This window comes from Daphnia pulicaria, chromosome 7, assembly GCF_021234035.1.
Source record: "Daphnia pulicaria isolate SC F1-1A chromosome 7, SC_F0-13Bv2, whole genome shotgun sequence".
NCBI classification, from domain to species: Eukaryota; Metazoa; Arthropoda; class Branchiopoda; order Diplostraca; family Daphniidae; genus Daphnia; species Daphnia pulicaria.
Genome location: NC_060919.1, coordinates 8,186,378 through 8,199,930, shown reverse-complemented (window position 1 = coordinate 8,199,930; position 13,553 = coordinate 8,186,378). Strand labels below are relative to the sequence as shown.

Below are 13,553 nucleotides of genomic sequence, written 5' to 3'. Positions count from 1 at the left end.
TATAGACGACAATAATAAAATCAGAATGGATCTTCTAGGGCTCATCCGGGAATCGAACCCGGGACCTCTCGCACCCTAAGCGAGAATCATACGACTAGACCAATGAGCCGTGTTCAAAGAGTGTCAAAATGTGTTTCGAGGGTCTATGTCCAAAGTGAATTGCTTGTCTTTTGAGTTATGCGATTGGGTTCACTTTGTAGCTGTGACGAAAAAGATTGGCCGTCTACCGGACTATTCTTGTTTGATTTACATTTTGAATGTGCCGAAATAGCTCAGTTGGGAGAGCGTAAGACTGAAGATCTAAAGGTCCCTGATTCGATCCCGGGTTTCGGCAGGAATCTTCGTTCAAAATCCCATATGGTCTAGTGGCTAGGATACCTGGCTTTCACCCAAGAGGCTCGTCGGACGTGTTTTGGGTGAGCTCCTCAAGCCGCCAGGTGGCCCAGCCACTAGACCAGTTATTTGGACCTTCTCAACCGTGCCCTGTGCCACTACGTGGTTTATTGTGCTTCTACTAACTTAGTGCACAGTTTTAGTGCAGGTGGAGTGTGTAATTTGTGTTTATTTCCCCACCCCCCTCCCGACGCTAGGCTTGAGGCTCTGCTTCGCCATGCGGTACGAGGACACCTTTGAGATCGGGTTCGGCAACCCTTTCCCCAGGCTTCAATTGTTATCCGTACACCGTTTCATCACCGGTCTGGGACTCAGCGAAAGCCAGATTCTGGCAATTGCACCAGTCCTTTTGGTTGGCGACCAGGTCGTCCGAGTCACTCTGTTCAAAACGGCGGACGTAACGGCCATCCTAAACCAACATGGCGGCGCCCGACAGCATTGTATTGAAGGTCGTCAGATCAACGTTCTCATCAAGGACCCAAATGTGGAGGAGCGTTTTGTGAGGGTTTCTGATTACCCAGCAAATGCCAACATGGAAGTAATGAAAGTCCGGTTGCGTGAATTTGGTACTGTCCTTGACCTTCGCCGGGACCGATATGCTGGAGCCACAGCCGGAATGATTCCATGTCTTACCGGTCAACTCACGGTTCGGATGACGCTTAACTCTCCGATACCCTCCTATCTTCAAGTTGGTGAACATAAAGTGTACATTCGATACGCCAACCAGCCGGTAACGTGTCGTGAGTGCAACCTCCCCGGTCATATGGCTCTGGACTGCCCTGCACGGAAAAACCGCCTATTACCGGCACCACCGAAGATTGCACCACAGAAACCCAATGGGGGAAAGGAAAAGTCGATGGCGGCAGCTCTTCAATCGGCTTCAAGGCCGCCGAGCACCCCGACTGAATTCCCGCCTCTCCCGGATAGATCTTGGACGGAGGTCTCAAGACGGAAGAAGACCCAAAACAAGACTGAGAGTGATGAGACGATTTTAGTACCAGAAACACCGCCGATCAGCGTCTTACCCTCGGCAGAGTCATCGACGGACATAGTGGGCGACTCCCAAGAAATGGAGACTCTCTCGGCGGAACCGACGCCAACAGGCGAAGTGCTCCTCGACCTAGCACGGGAGCACGGCCACACAGACATGTCACCGTCCGAATTTGAGGAGGACATGTCCACCAAAGAAACATCAAGTTCCAGCGTGCCTGCATCGCCAAAGAGAAGACGGACGCGATCGAGAAAACAGACGAAAACGCAAAACTAATCATGAAGGTCGCATCTATAAATATTGCTAGAATCAGCACACCGGAACGTCTTCAACTACTCCTCAACTATTGTGTTTCAAATGAGTTTGATGTCATCTGCCTACAAGAAGTAGCATTCTCATCGTGCCCCATTCTCGAAAGTCGATTTCAAGTTTTTGCTTCACCCGGCCCCAACAAGGCGGGTACTGCCGTGTTAGTTTCCAAAACCCTGAAAGTGCAATCTCATATGTGTAACCCTGATGGTCGTATCCTCTGTGTTAATTTTGGTCAAGTGTCATTTGTGTCTCTCTATGCCCCCTCGGGTAGAATTTTCCGTGATGAAAGAAGTACCTTTTTCCGAGTGATTGTGCCTGCCTTTTTGTCCTGTGTAAAAGAGCCAATAGTACTCATGGGGGATTTTAACGCGGTTGATGATCGGGGCGACAGACTCCGGAAGGCTGAAACGACCCCTTCCACCCCAGTCGATCATGCGTTAGTAGCTTTAGTTGGGGGATTAGAGCTGGTGGATGTATGGAAGGCCTTACGACCCCGTGACTCAGGTCACACCTATTTCCACTAGGGTGGATCAGCGCGGATCGACCGCTTTTACTGCTCCAGATCCATCCGCCAGGAGTTCACACTGATTACAACCGATACTACGTACGTGACGGACCATGCGGTGCTTCACGCCGCTTGTTCGATCCTGCCGGTACTCCCAACGCCTAGACCCCCCCCCCCGACCGTCTATTTGGAAACTCAATACGACAATTTTGTCGGAAGATGCTTTTCGTCGACAGCTGACGACGTTTATTCGACACGCCACAGCTCTCCCACTCAAAGCCGTCAACGTCGTGACTTGGTGGGACTCCGTTTTCAAACCGGGTGTCAAGCGGATTGCTCAAAGCTATTGCAGACGACGAGCCTCTTTAGTCAAGGAAATGGGCCAATTTTACCAAAACTGCCTGGCTGAAATTACGGACCCTACGACTGAGCTCGATTGGCCCACCTTCCAAGCCTTGCGCGAGGAAGCACGGGAGTGGCACCTCCGCGCCCTCATGGGGGCGAAAATCAGATCCCGAAGTGTGACGGATAGCGACATCGACAGCGCTTCCCTCTTTCATGTCAGGAAAGAAAAGAGCAACGGCCGGAACGTCAACATCGTGGAACTACACACCGACACTGAAGGACAACTATTGGATCTGGGAGCAATCAACGCCGCCCTCACTAACGGATTCCAATCGGTTTTTGGTCAGAACCACGCCGGCGACTCTCAATCGGGGACGTCCTTCTTGAACAGCATCGGTAGCCGCCCCCAAATTCCGGACTTAACATCGCCGCCGACCTTGATCGACCTAAGTGCAGTTGTCACACGGCTGCCCTCAAACAAAAGTCCAGGAGAAGATGGCATCCCCTACGACTTCTACAAACAATTTTGGGATGTCATTGGGCCCGTGTTTCTGGAAATGTTCACATCAGTTTTACACGACGGACGGGTATCCGGATCCCAGTCGGTCGGCCTCGTCCGCCTCATCCCGAAGTGCGAGAGCCCGTCAAAAGCCACGGATTACCGGCCCATAACACTGCTCAACTGTGATTATAAAATCATGGCGGGAGTAATGGCGGCACGACTGAAGAAAACGCTTCCACAGGTGATCGGCGACGCCCAACGTGGCGGCATTCCGGGCCGAAGAATTAGTGACAACTTGTCCCTCTACCGCGACATCCTCGCCTTCGTTGGAGAGCGTAACATCGATTTAGGGATGGGCCCGAATATTACATCTGTGCCAGGAGTGGTGATTGGGATTGATTTCACCAAGGCGTACGACCTAGTACAGCGCGATATTCTTTGGGACATCATGGGAAAATTTGGATATCCCCCTACTTTCGTGACGTGGATTAAAACCCTCTACACCGACGCCAAAATGTTCTTGCTGAACGGCCAGTCGATTGCTGGAAAGGTGGACTGCTTGTCATCTTTACGGCAAGGATGCCCCCTTTCCATACACCTTTATGTGTTATTCCTGGAACCACTGCTGCTCCGATTATCAACAGAAATGAAAGGCATCTCCTTTTTTGGAAGGAAGGTGGCCGTGCGTGCATTTGTCGACGACGTGGCAGTTTTTACTGACAACGACGAAGATATCATCTTAAGTGACCAAGTGATCGGCGATTTTTGCAAATGGACGTCCAGCCGTCTCAACAAAACGAAATCTAAAGCACTAGGACTAGGTGGCTGGAGCCGCCGCACATCTTGGCCATTACAATGGTTGGAAGCAGTCGATCAGTTAACCCTTCTTGGAATCCCCTTCTCTCATTCCGTCGAGGAAACAACCTCCAGAACGTGGGAAAAGGCGTTCGGCCATTTCCAGGGCATGCTACGTTCAAATATCGGTCGCTGCTTCACCCTCTTTCAACGAGTAAGATTCCTGAAAGTGGAGGCCTTCTCAAGAATCATTTACGTCGGCCAGATCCTTCCCTGTCCACCGCTGCTGATCGAGAAAATTAATCGAGCGGCCCTGAAATTTCTGTGGGCCGGCCGGCTGGAACGGCCCCCTCCTGGAACCATCTATCGGAGCGTCGATGAAGGTGGCCTAGCGATGATTCACACCGAATTTTTCCTCGGCTCCCTTTTCTTACGCCAAATCCTGTCTTCTGTACTGGGGCCTGACACGGTGGATCGTTTCCTCCTACGGTATTGGCTGGCCTTCCCCACGCGTGGCCTACTGGGACTTTATGCTGTAACGGCTGCCCCAGTCGCCTTCCGGAACACCATCTGGAAGACTATCCCGCGCCTACCTTTCTCCGTTCGAGACTCCTTTTTCCTCTTCAATCACCGGCTCCTCTATACCCGTGAGAGGGCCAATCGTATAGATGGTACGATAAATCCCGAGTGTGATAGGTGCAAAGGTGACATTGAATCAGCGGAGCACCTAATGATTGGATGCCCGTCGCGTGCAACGGCTATCAACTGGCTCAAAAACAAACTACAGTCCCTAGGCTGCTCCGGCACCTGGACGAATTGGATCAACGGCGATATAGGACAACTCCCACTCGACGCCCCGGCTCGCCTCCTTGTCGCAGTCTTCGTGGATATCACATGGCGAACAAGACAGAGAAAACGGCTTCCTTCGATCGCAGAATACGAGTCCAAATGGACGCAGTTAGTCCAACGTTTCTAAATCGGAGTCTTTAGCACAGCTGAATTGTCCCCCCCCCCTCCCCGCAAGTCATTATGGTGATCTCCAGTTTCAAAATCAGGTCTCATTGTCTATCTCAGTTTCATTGTACACTTCCACGCGACGGCTTTTTGTATAATGTAAAATGTTAATCTAGTTTTAGCACAGTAAATACAGGAACGTTTCCAACTCAAAAAAAATTCCCGGTATGGGAACGGAGAGATACGTTTTATTGAGGAATTCTATTGTTTCAATTCTTTTCGTTTATTTGCGGATATTTCCGGTGTTACAGTAACAAGTTGGAAATCAGCAAAGATCATCCCAATTTGATGTTGGTCCGTGTGGGGTGCGGAAGTTCCTCTGGAGTTGGTCCCGGTAGGGTGGAAGGCAACAGACGGCGTGGCAGTTTTCGTACCTGCCATCTAGTAGTATTTGGGAGAGTCAAAATCAGTATTTCGAAAAAGATTGCATTATTGGAAAAGATCAAAGCGTCGGTATCGATGATTTCCCGTCATGTCCCAGGCAAAAACGGTCACATCTGATCATTATGAGGCGTAAAGAGTCTGCAATTGTGCAATGCTAGGCAAAACATGTGGTACTGGAGATGCAGGGTATCGATCCCCGTACTTCTCGCATGATAAACGAGTGCTCTACCATCTGAGCTACATCCCCATGAAATACAACACTTGAAGTGATTATAGACGACAATAATAAAATCAGAATGGATCTTCTAGGGCTCATCCGGGAATCGAACCCGGGACCTCTCGCACCCTAAGCGAGAATCATACGACTAGACCAATGAGCCGTGTTCAAAGAGTGTCAAAATGTGTTTCGAGCGTCTATGTCCAAAGTGAATTGCTTGTCTTTTGAGTTATGCGATTGGGTTCACTTTGTAGCTGTGACGAAAAAGATTGGCCGTCTACCGGACTATTCTTGTTTGATTTACATTTTTAATGTTCCGAAATAGCTCAGTTGGGAGAGCGTTAGACTGAAGATCTAAAGGTCCCTGATTCGATCCCGGGTTTCGGCAGGAATCTTCGTTCAAAATCCCATATGGTCTAGTGGCTAGGATACCTGGCTTTCACCCAAGAGGCTCGTCGGACGTGTTTTGGGTGAGCTCCTCAAGCCGCCAGGTGGCCCAGCCACTAGACCAGTTATTTGGACCTTCTCAACCGTGCCCTGTGCCACTACGTGGTTTATTGTGCTTCTACTAACTTAGTGCACAGTTTTAGTGCAGGTGGAGTGTGTAATTTGTGTTTATTTCCCCACCCCCCTCCCGACGCTAGGCTTGAGGCTCTGCTTCGCCATGCGGTACGAGGACACCTTTGAGATCGGGTTCGGCAACCCTTTCCCCAGGCTTCAATTGTTATCCGTACACCGTTTCATCACCGGTCTGGGACTCAGCGAAAGCCAGATTCTGGCAATTGCACCAGTCCTTTTGGTTGGCGACCAGGTCGTCCGAGTCACTCTGTTCAAAACGGCGGACGTAACGGCCATCCTAAACCAACATGGCGGCGCCCGACAGCATTGTATTGAAGGTCGTCAGATCAACGTTCTCATCAAGGACCCAAATGTGGAGGAGCGTTTTGTGAGGGTTTCTGATTACCCAGCAAATGCCAACATGGAAGTAATGAAAGTCCGGTTGCGTGAATTTGGTACTGTCCTTGACCTTCGCCGGGACCGATATGCTGGAGCCACAGCCGGAATGATTCCATGTCTTACCGGTCAACTCACGGTTCGGATGACGCTTAACTCTCCGATACCCTCCTATCTTCAAGTTGGTGAACATAAAGTGTACATTCGATACGCCAACCAGCCGGTAACGTGTCGTGAGTGCAACCTCCCCGGTCATATGGCTCTGGACTGCCCTGCACGGAAAAACCGCCTATTACCGGCACCACCGAAGATTGCACCACAGAAACCCAATGGGGGAAAGGAAAAGTCGATGGCGGCAGCTCTTCAATCGGCTTCAAGGCCGCCGAGCACCCCGACTGAATTCCCGCCTCTCCCGGATAGATCTTGGACGGAGGTCTCAAGACGGAAGAAGACCCAAAACAAGACTGAGAGTGATGAGACGATTTTAGTACCAGAAACACCGCCGATCAGCGTCTTACCCTCGGCAGAGTCATCGACGGACATAGTGGGCGACTCCCAAGAAATGGAGACTCTCTCGGCGGAACCGACGCCAACAGGCGAAGTGCTCCTCGACCTAGCACGGGAGCACGGCCACACAGACATGTCACCGTCCGAATTTGAGGAGGACATGTCCACCAAAGAAACATCAAGTTCCAACGTGCCTGCATCGCCAAAGAGAAGACGGACGCGATCGAGAAAACAGACGAAAACGCAAAACTAATCATGAAGGTCGCATCTATAAATATTGCTAGAATCAGCACACCGGAACGTCTTCAACTACTCCTCAACTATTGTGTTTCAAATGAGTTTGATGTCATCTGCCTACAAGAAGTAGCATTCTCATCGTGCCCCATTCTCGAAAGTCGATTTCAAGTTTTTGCTTCACCCGGCCCCAACAAGGCGGGTACTGCCGTGTTAGTTTCCAAAACCCTGAAAATGCAATCTCATATGTGTAACCCTGATGGTCGTATCCTCTGTGTTAATTTTGGTCAAGTGTCATTTGTGTCTCTCTATGCCCCCTCGGGTAGAATTTTCCGTGATGAAAGAAGTACCTTTTTCCGAGTGATTGTGCCTGCCTTTTTGTCCTGTGTAAAAGAGCCAATAGTACTCATGGGGGATTTTAACGCGGTTGATGATCGGGGCGACAGACTCCGGAAGGCTGGAACGACCCCTTCCACCCCAGTCGATCATGCGTTAGTAGCTTTAGTTGGGGGATTAGAGCTGGTGGATGTATGGAAGGCCTTACGACCCCGTGACTCAGGTCACACCTATTTCCACTAGGGTGGATCAGCGCGGATCGACCGCTTTTACACTGATTACAACCGATACTACGTACGTGACGGACCATGCGGTGCTTCACGCCGCTTGTTCGATCCTGCCGGTACTCCCAACGCCTAGACCACCCCCCCCCCCGACCGTCTATTTGGAAACTCAATACGACAATTTTGTCGGAAGATGCTTTTCGTCGACAGCTGACGACGTTTATTCGACACGCCACAGCTCTCCCACTCAAAGCCGTCAACGTTCTGACTTGGTGGGACTCCGTTTTCAAACCGGGTGTCAAGCGGATTGCTCAAAGCTATTGCAGACGACGAGCCTCTTTAGTCAAGGAAATGGGCCAATTTTACCAAAACTGCCTGGCTGAAATTACGGACCCTACGACTGAGCTCGATTGGCCCACCTTCCAAGCCTTGCGCGAGGAAGCACGGGAGTGGCACCTCCGCGCCCTCATGGGGGCGAAAATCAGATCCCGAAGTGTGACGGATAGCGACATCGACAGCGCTTCCCTCTTTCATGTCAGGAAAGAAAAGAGCAACGGCCGGAACGTCAACATCGTGGAACTACACACCGACACTGAAGGACAACTATTGGATCTGGGAGCAATCAACGCCGCCCTCACTAACGGATTCCAATCGGTTTTTGGTCAGAACCACGCCGGCGACTCTCAATCGGGGACGTCCTTCTTGAACAGCATCGGTAGCCGCCCCCAAATTCCGGACTTAACATCGCCGCCGACCTTGATCGACCTAAGTGCAGTTGTCACACGGCTGCCCTCAAACAAAAGTCCAGGAGAAGATGGCATCCCCTACGACTTCTACAAACAATTTTGGGATGTCATTGGGCCCGTGTTTCTGGAAATGTTCACATCAGTTTTACACGACGGACGGGTATCCGGATCCCAGTCGGTCGGCCTCGTCCGCCTCATCCCGAAGTGCGAGAGCCCGTCAAAAGCCACGGATTACCGGCCCATAACACTGCTCAACTGTGATTATAAAATCATGGCGGGAGTAATGGCGGCACGACTGAAGAAAACGCTTCCACAGGTGATCGGCGACGCCCAACGTGGCGGCATTCCGGGCCGAAGAATTAGTGACAACTTGTCCCTCTACCGCGACATCCTCGCCTTCGTTGGAGAGCGTAACATCGATTTAGGGATGGGCCCGAATATTACATCTGTGCCAGGAGTGGTGATTGGGATTGATTTCACCAAGGCGTACGACCTAGTACAGCGCGATATTCTTTGGGACATCATGGGAAAATTTGGATATCCCCCTACTTTCGTGACGTGGATTAAAACCCTCTACACCGACGCCAAAATGTTCTTGCTGAACGGCCAGTCGATTGCTGGAAAGGTGGACTGCTTGTCATCTTTACGGCAAGGATGCCCCCTTTCCATACACCTTTATGTGTTATTCCTGGAACCACTGCTGCTCCGATTATCAACAGAAATGAAAGGCATCTCCTTTTTTGGAAGGAAGGTGGCCGTGCGTGCATTTGTCGACGACGTGGCAGTTTTTACTGACAACGACGAAGATATCATCTTAAGTGACCAAGTGATCGGCGATTTTTGCAAATGGACGTCCAGCCGTCTCAACAAAACGAAATCTAAAGCACTAGGACTAGGTGGCTGGAGCCGCCGCACATCTTGGCCATTACAATGGTTGGAAGCAGTCGATCAGTTAACCCTTCTTGGAATCCCCTTCTCTCATTCCGTCGAGGAAACAACCTCCAGAACGTGGGAAAAGGCGTTCGGCCATTTCCAGGGCATGCTACGTTCAAATATCGGTCGCTGCTTCACCCTCTTTCAACGAGTAAGATTCCTGAAAGTGGAGGCCTTCTCAAGAATCATTTACGTCGGCCAGATCCTTCCCTGTCCACCGCTGCTGATCGAGAAAATTAATCGAGCGGCCCTGAAATTTCTGTGGGCCGGCCGGCTGGAACGGCCCCCTCCTGGAACCATCTATCGGAGCGTCGATGAAGGTGGCCTAGCGATGATTCACACCGAATTTTTCCTCGGCTCCCTTTTCTTACGCCAAATCCTGTCTTCTGTACTGGGGCCTGACACGGTGGATCGTTTCCTCCTACGGTATTGGCTGGCCTTCCCCACGCGTGGCCTGCTGGGACTTTATGCTGTAACGGCTGCCCCAGTCGCCTTCCGGAACACCATCTGGAAGACTATCCCGCGCCTACCTTTCTCCGTTCGAGACTCCTTTTTCCTCTTCAATCACCGGCTCCTCTATACCCGTGAGAGGGCCAATCGTATAGATGGTACGATAAATCCCGAGTGTGATAGGTGCAAAGGTGACATTGAATCAGCGGAGCACCTAATGATTGGATGCCCGTCGCGTGCAACGGCTATCAACTGGCTCAAAAACAAACTACAGTCCCTAGGCTGCTCCGGCACCTGGACGAATTGGATCAACGGCGATATAGGACAACTCCCACTCGACGCCCCGGCTCGCCTCCTTGTCGCAGTCTTCGTGGATATCACATGGCGAACAAGACAGAGAAAACGGCTTCCTTCGATCGCAGAATACGAGTCCAAATGGACGCAGTTAGTCCAACGTTTCTAAATCGGAGTCTTTAGCACAGCTGAATTGTCCCCCCCCCCTCCCCGCAAGTCATTATGGTGATCTCCAGTTTCAAAATCAGGTCTCATTGTCTATCTCAGTTTCATTGTACACTTCCACGCGACGGCTTTTTGTATAATGTAAAATGTTAATCTAGTTTTAGCACAGTAAATACAGGAACGTTTCCAACTCAAAAAAAATTCCCGGTATGGGAACGGAGAGATACGTTTTATTGAGGAATTCTATTGTTTCAATTCTTTTCGTTTATTTGCGGATATTTCCGGTGTTACAGTAACAAGTTGGAAATCAGCAAAGATCATCCCAATTTGATGTTGGTCCGTGTGGGGTGCGGAAGTTCCTCTGGAGTTGGTCCCGGTAGGGTGGAAGGCAACAGACGGCGTGGCAGTTTTCGTACCTGCCATCTAGTAGTATTTGGGAGAGTCAAAATCAGTATTTCGAAAAAGATTGCATTATTGGAAAAGATCAAAGCGTCGGTATCGATGATTTCCCGTCATGTCCCAGGCAAAAACGGTCACATCTGATCATTATGAGGCGTAAAGAGTCTGCAATTGTGCAATGCTAGGCAAAACATGTGGTACTGGAGATGCAGGGTATCGATCCCCGTACTTCTCGCATGATAAACGAGTGCTCTACCATCTGAGCTACATCCCCATGAAATACAACACTTGAAGTGATTATAGACGACAATAATAAAATCAGAATGGATCTTCTAGGGCTCATCCGGGAATCGAACCCGGGACCTCTCGCACCCTAAGCGAGAATCATACGACTAGACCAATGAGCCGTGTTCAAAGTGTGTCAAAATGTGTTTCGAGCGTCTATGTCCAAAGTGAATTGCTTGTCTTTTGAGTTATGCGATTGGGTTCACTTTGTAGCTGTGACGAAAAAGATTGGCCGTCTACCGGACTATTCTTGTTTGATTTACATTTTTAATGTGCCGAAATAGCTCAGTTGGGAGAGCGTTAGACTGAAGATCTAAAGGTCCCTGATTCGATCCCGGGTTTCGGCAGGAATCTTCGTTCAAAATCCCATATGGTCTAGTGGCTAGGATACCTGGCTTTCACCCAAGAGGCTCGTCGGACGTGTTTTGGGTGAGCTCCTCAAGCCGCCAGGTGGCCCAGCCACTAGACCAGTTATTTGGACCTTCTCAACCGTGCCCTGTGCCACTACGTGGTTTATTGTGCTTCTACTAACTTAGTGCACAGTTTTAGTGCAGGTGGAGTGTGTAATTTGTGTTTATTTCCCCACCCCCCTCCCGACGCTAGGCTTGAGGCTCTGCTTCGCCATGCGGTACGAGGACACCTTTGAGATCGGGTTCGGCAACCCTTTCCCCAGGCTTCAATTGTTATCCGTACACCGTTTCATCACCGGTCTGGGACTCAGCGAAAGCCAGATTCTGGCAATTGCACCAGTCCTTTTGGTTGGCGACCAGGTCGTCCGAGTCACTCTGTTCAAAACGGCGGACGTAACGGCCATCCTAAACCAACATGGCGGCGCCCGACAGCATTGTATTGAAGGTCGTCAGATCAACGTTCTCATCAAGGACCCAAATGTGGAGGAGCGTTTTGTGAGGGTTTCTGATTACCCAGCAAATGCCAACATGGAAGTAATGAAAGTCCGGTTGCGTGAATTTGGTACTGTCCTTGACCTTCGCCGGGACCGATATGCTGGAGCCACAGCCGGAATGATTCCATGTCTTACCGGTCAACTCACGGTTCGGATGACGCTTAACTCTCCGATACCCTCCTATCTTCAAGTTGGTGAACATAAAGTGTACATTCGATACGCCAACCAGCCGGTAACGTGTCGTGAGTGCAACCTCCCCGGTCATATGGCTCTGGACTGCCCTGCACGGAAAAACCGCCTATTACCGGCACCACCGAAGATTGCACCACAGAAACCCAATGGGGGAAAGGAAAAGTCGATGGCGGCAGCTCTTCAATCGGCTTCAAGGCCGCCGAGCACCCCGACTGAATTCCCGCCTCTCCCGGATAGATCTTGGACGGAGGTCTCAAGACGGAAGAAGACCCAAAACAAGACTGAGAGTGATGAGACGATTTTAGTACCAGAAACACCGCCGATCAGCGTCTTACCCTCGGCAGAGTCATCGACGGACATAGTGGGCGACTCCCAAGAAATGGAGACTCTCTCGGCGGAACCGACGCCAACAGGCGAAGTGCTCCTCGACCTAGCACGGGAGCACGGCCACACAGACATGTCACCGTCCGAATTTGAGGAGGACATGTCCACCAAAGAAACATCAAGTTCCAGCGTGCCTGCATCGCCAAAGAGAAGACGGACGCGATCGAGAAAACAGACGAAAACGCAAAACTAATCATGAAGGTCGCATCTATAAATATTGCTAGAATCAGCACACCGGAACGTCTTCAACTACTCCTCAACTATTGTGTTTCAAATGAGTTTGATGTCATCTGCCTACAAGAAGTAGCATTCTCATCGTGCCCCATTCTCGAAAGTCGATTTCAAGTTTTTGCTTCACCCGGCCCCAACAAGGCGGGTACTGCCGTGTTAGTTTCCAAAACCCTGAAAGTGCAATCTCATATGTGTGACCCTGATGGTCGTATCCTCTGTGTTAATTTTGGTCAAGTGTCATTTGTGTCTCTCTATGCACCCTCGGGTAGAATTTTCCGTGATGAAAGAAGTACCTTTTTCCGAGTGATTGTGCCTGCCTTTTTGTCCTGTGTAAAAGAGCCAATAGTACTCATGGGGGATTTTAACGCGGTTGATGATCGGGGCGACAGACTCCGGAAGGCTGGAACGACCCCTTCCACCCCAGTCAATCATGCGTTAGTAGCTTTAGTTGGGGGATTAGAGCTGGTGGATGTATGGAAGGCCTTACGACCCCGTGACTCAGGTCACACCTATTTCCACCAGGGTGGATCAGCGCGGATCGACCGCATTTACTGCTCCAGATCCATCCGCCAGGAGTTCACACTGATTACAACCGATACTACGTACGTGACGGACCATGCGGTGCTTCACGCCGCTTGTTCGATCCTGCCGGTACTCCCAACGCCTAGACCCCCCCGACCGTCTATTTGGAAACTCAATACGACAATTTTGTCGGAAGATGCTTTTCGTCGACAGCTGACGACGTTTATTCGACACGCCACAGCTCTCCCACTCAAAGCCGTCAACGTCGTGACTTGGTGGGACTCCGTTTTCAAACCGGGTGTCAAGCGGATTGCTCAAAGCTATTGCAGACGACG

The 13,553-nt window shown here is 50.6% G+C and overlaps 3 non-coding genes across 3 annotated transcripts; all 3 read right to left on the bottom strand.

Annotated features, from left to right (window-relative positions):
- Positions 1 to 37: 37 nt before the first annotated feature.
- Positions 38 to 109, bottom strand: Trnap-agg. The gene has a single exon. It is a non-coding gene; the product is annotated as a tRNA-Pro (tRNA).
- Positions 110 to 5,549: 5,440 nt separating this feature from the next.
- Trnap-agg lies at positions 5,550 to 5,621 on the bottom strand. The gene has a single exon. It is a non-coding gene; the product is annotated as a tRNA-Pro (tRNA).
- Positions 5,622 to 11,035: 5,414 nt separating this feature from the next.
- Positions 11,036 to 11,107, bottom strand: Trnap-agg. The gene has a single exon. It is a non-coding gene; the product is annotated as a tRNA-Pro (tRNA).
- Positions 11,108 to 13,553: the final 2,446 nt, after the last annotated feature.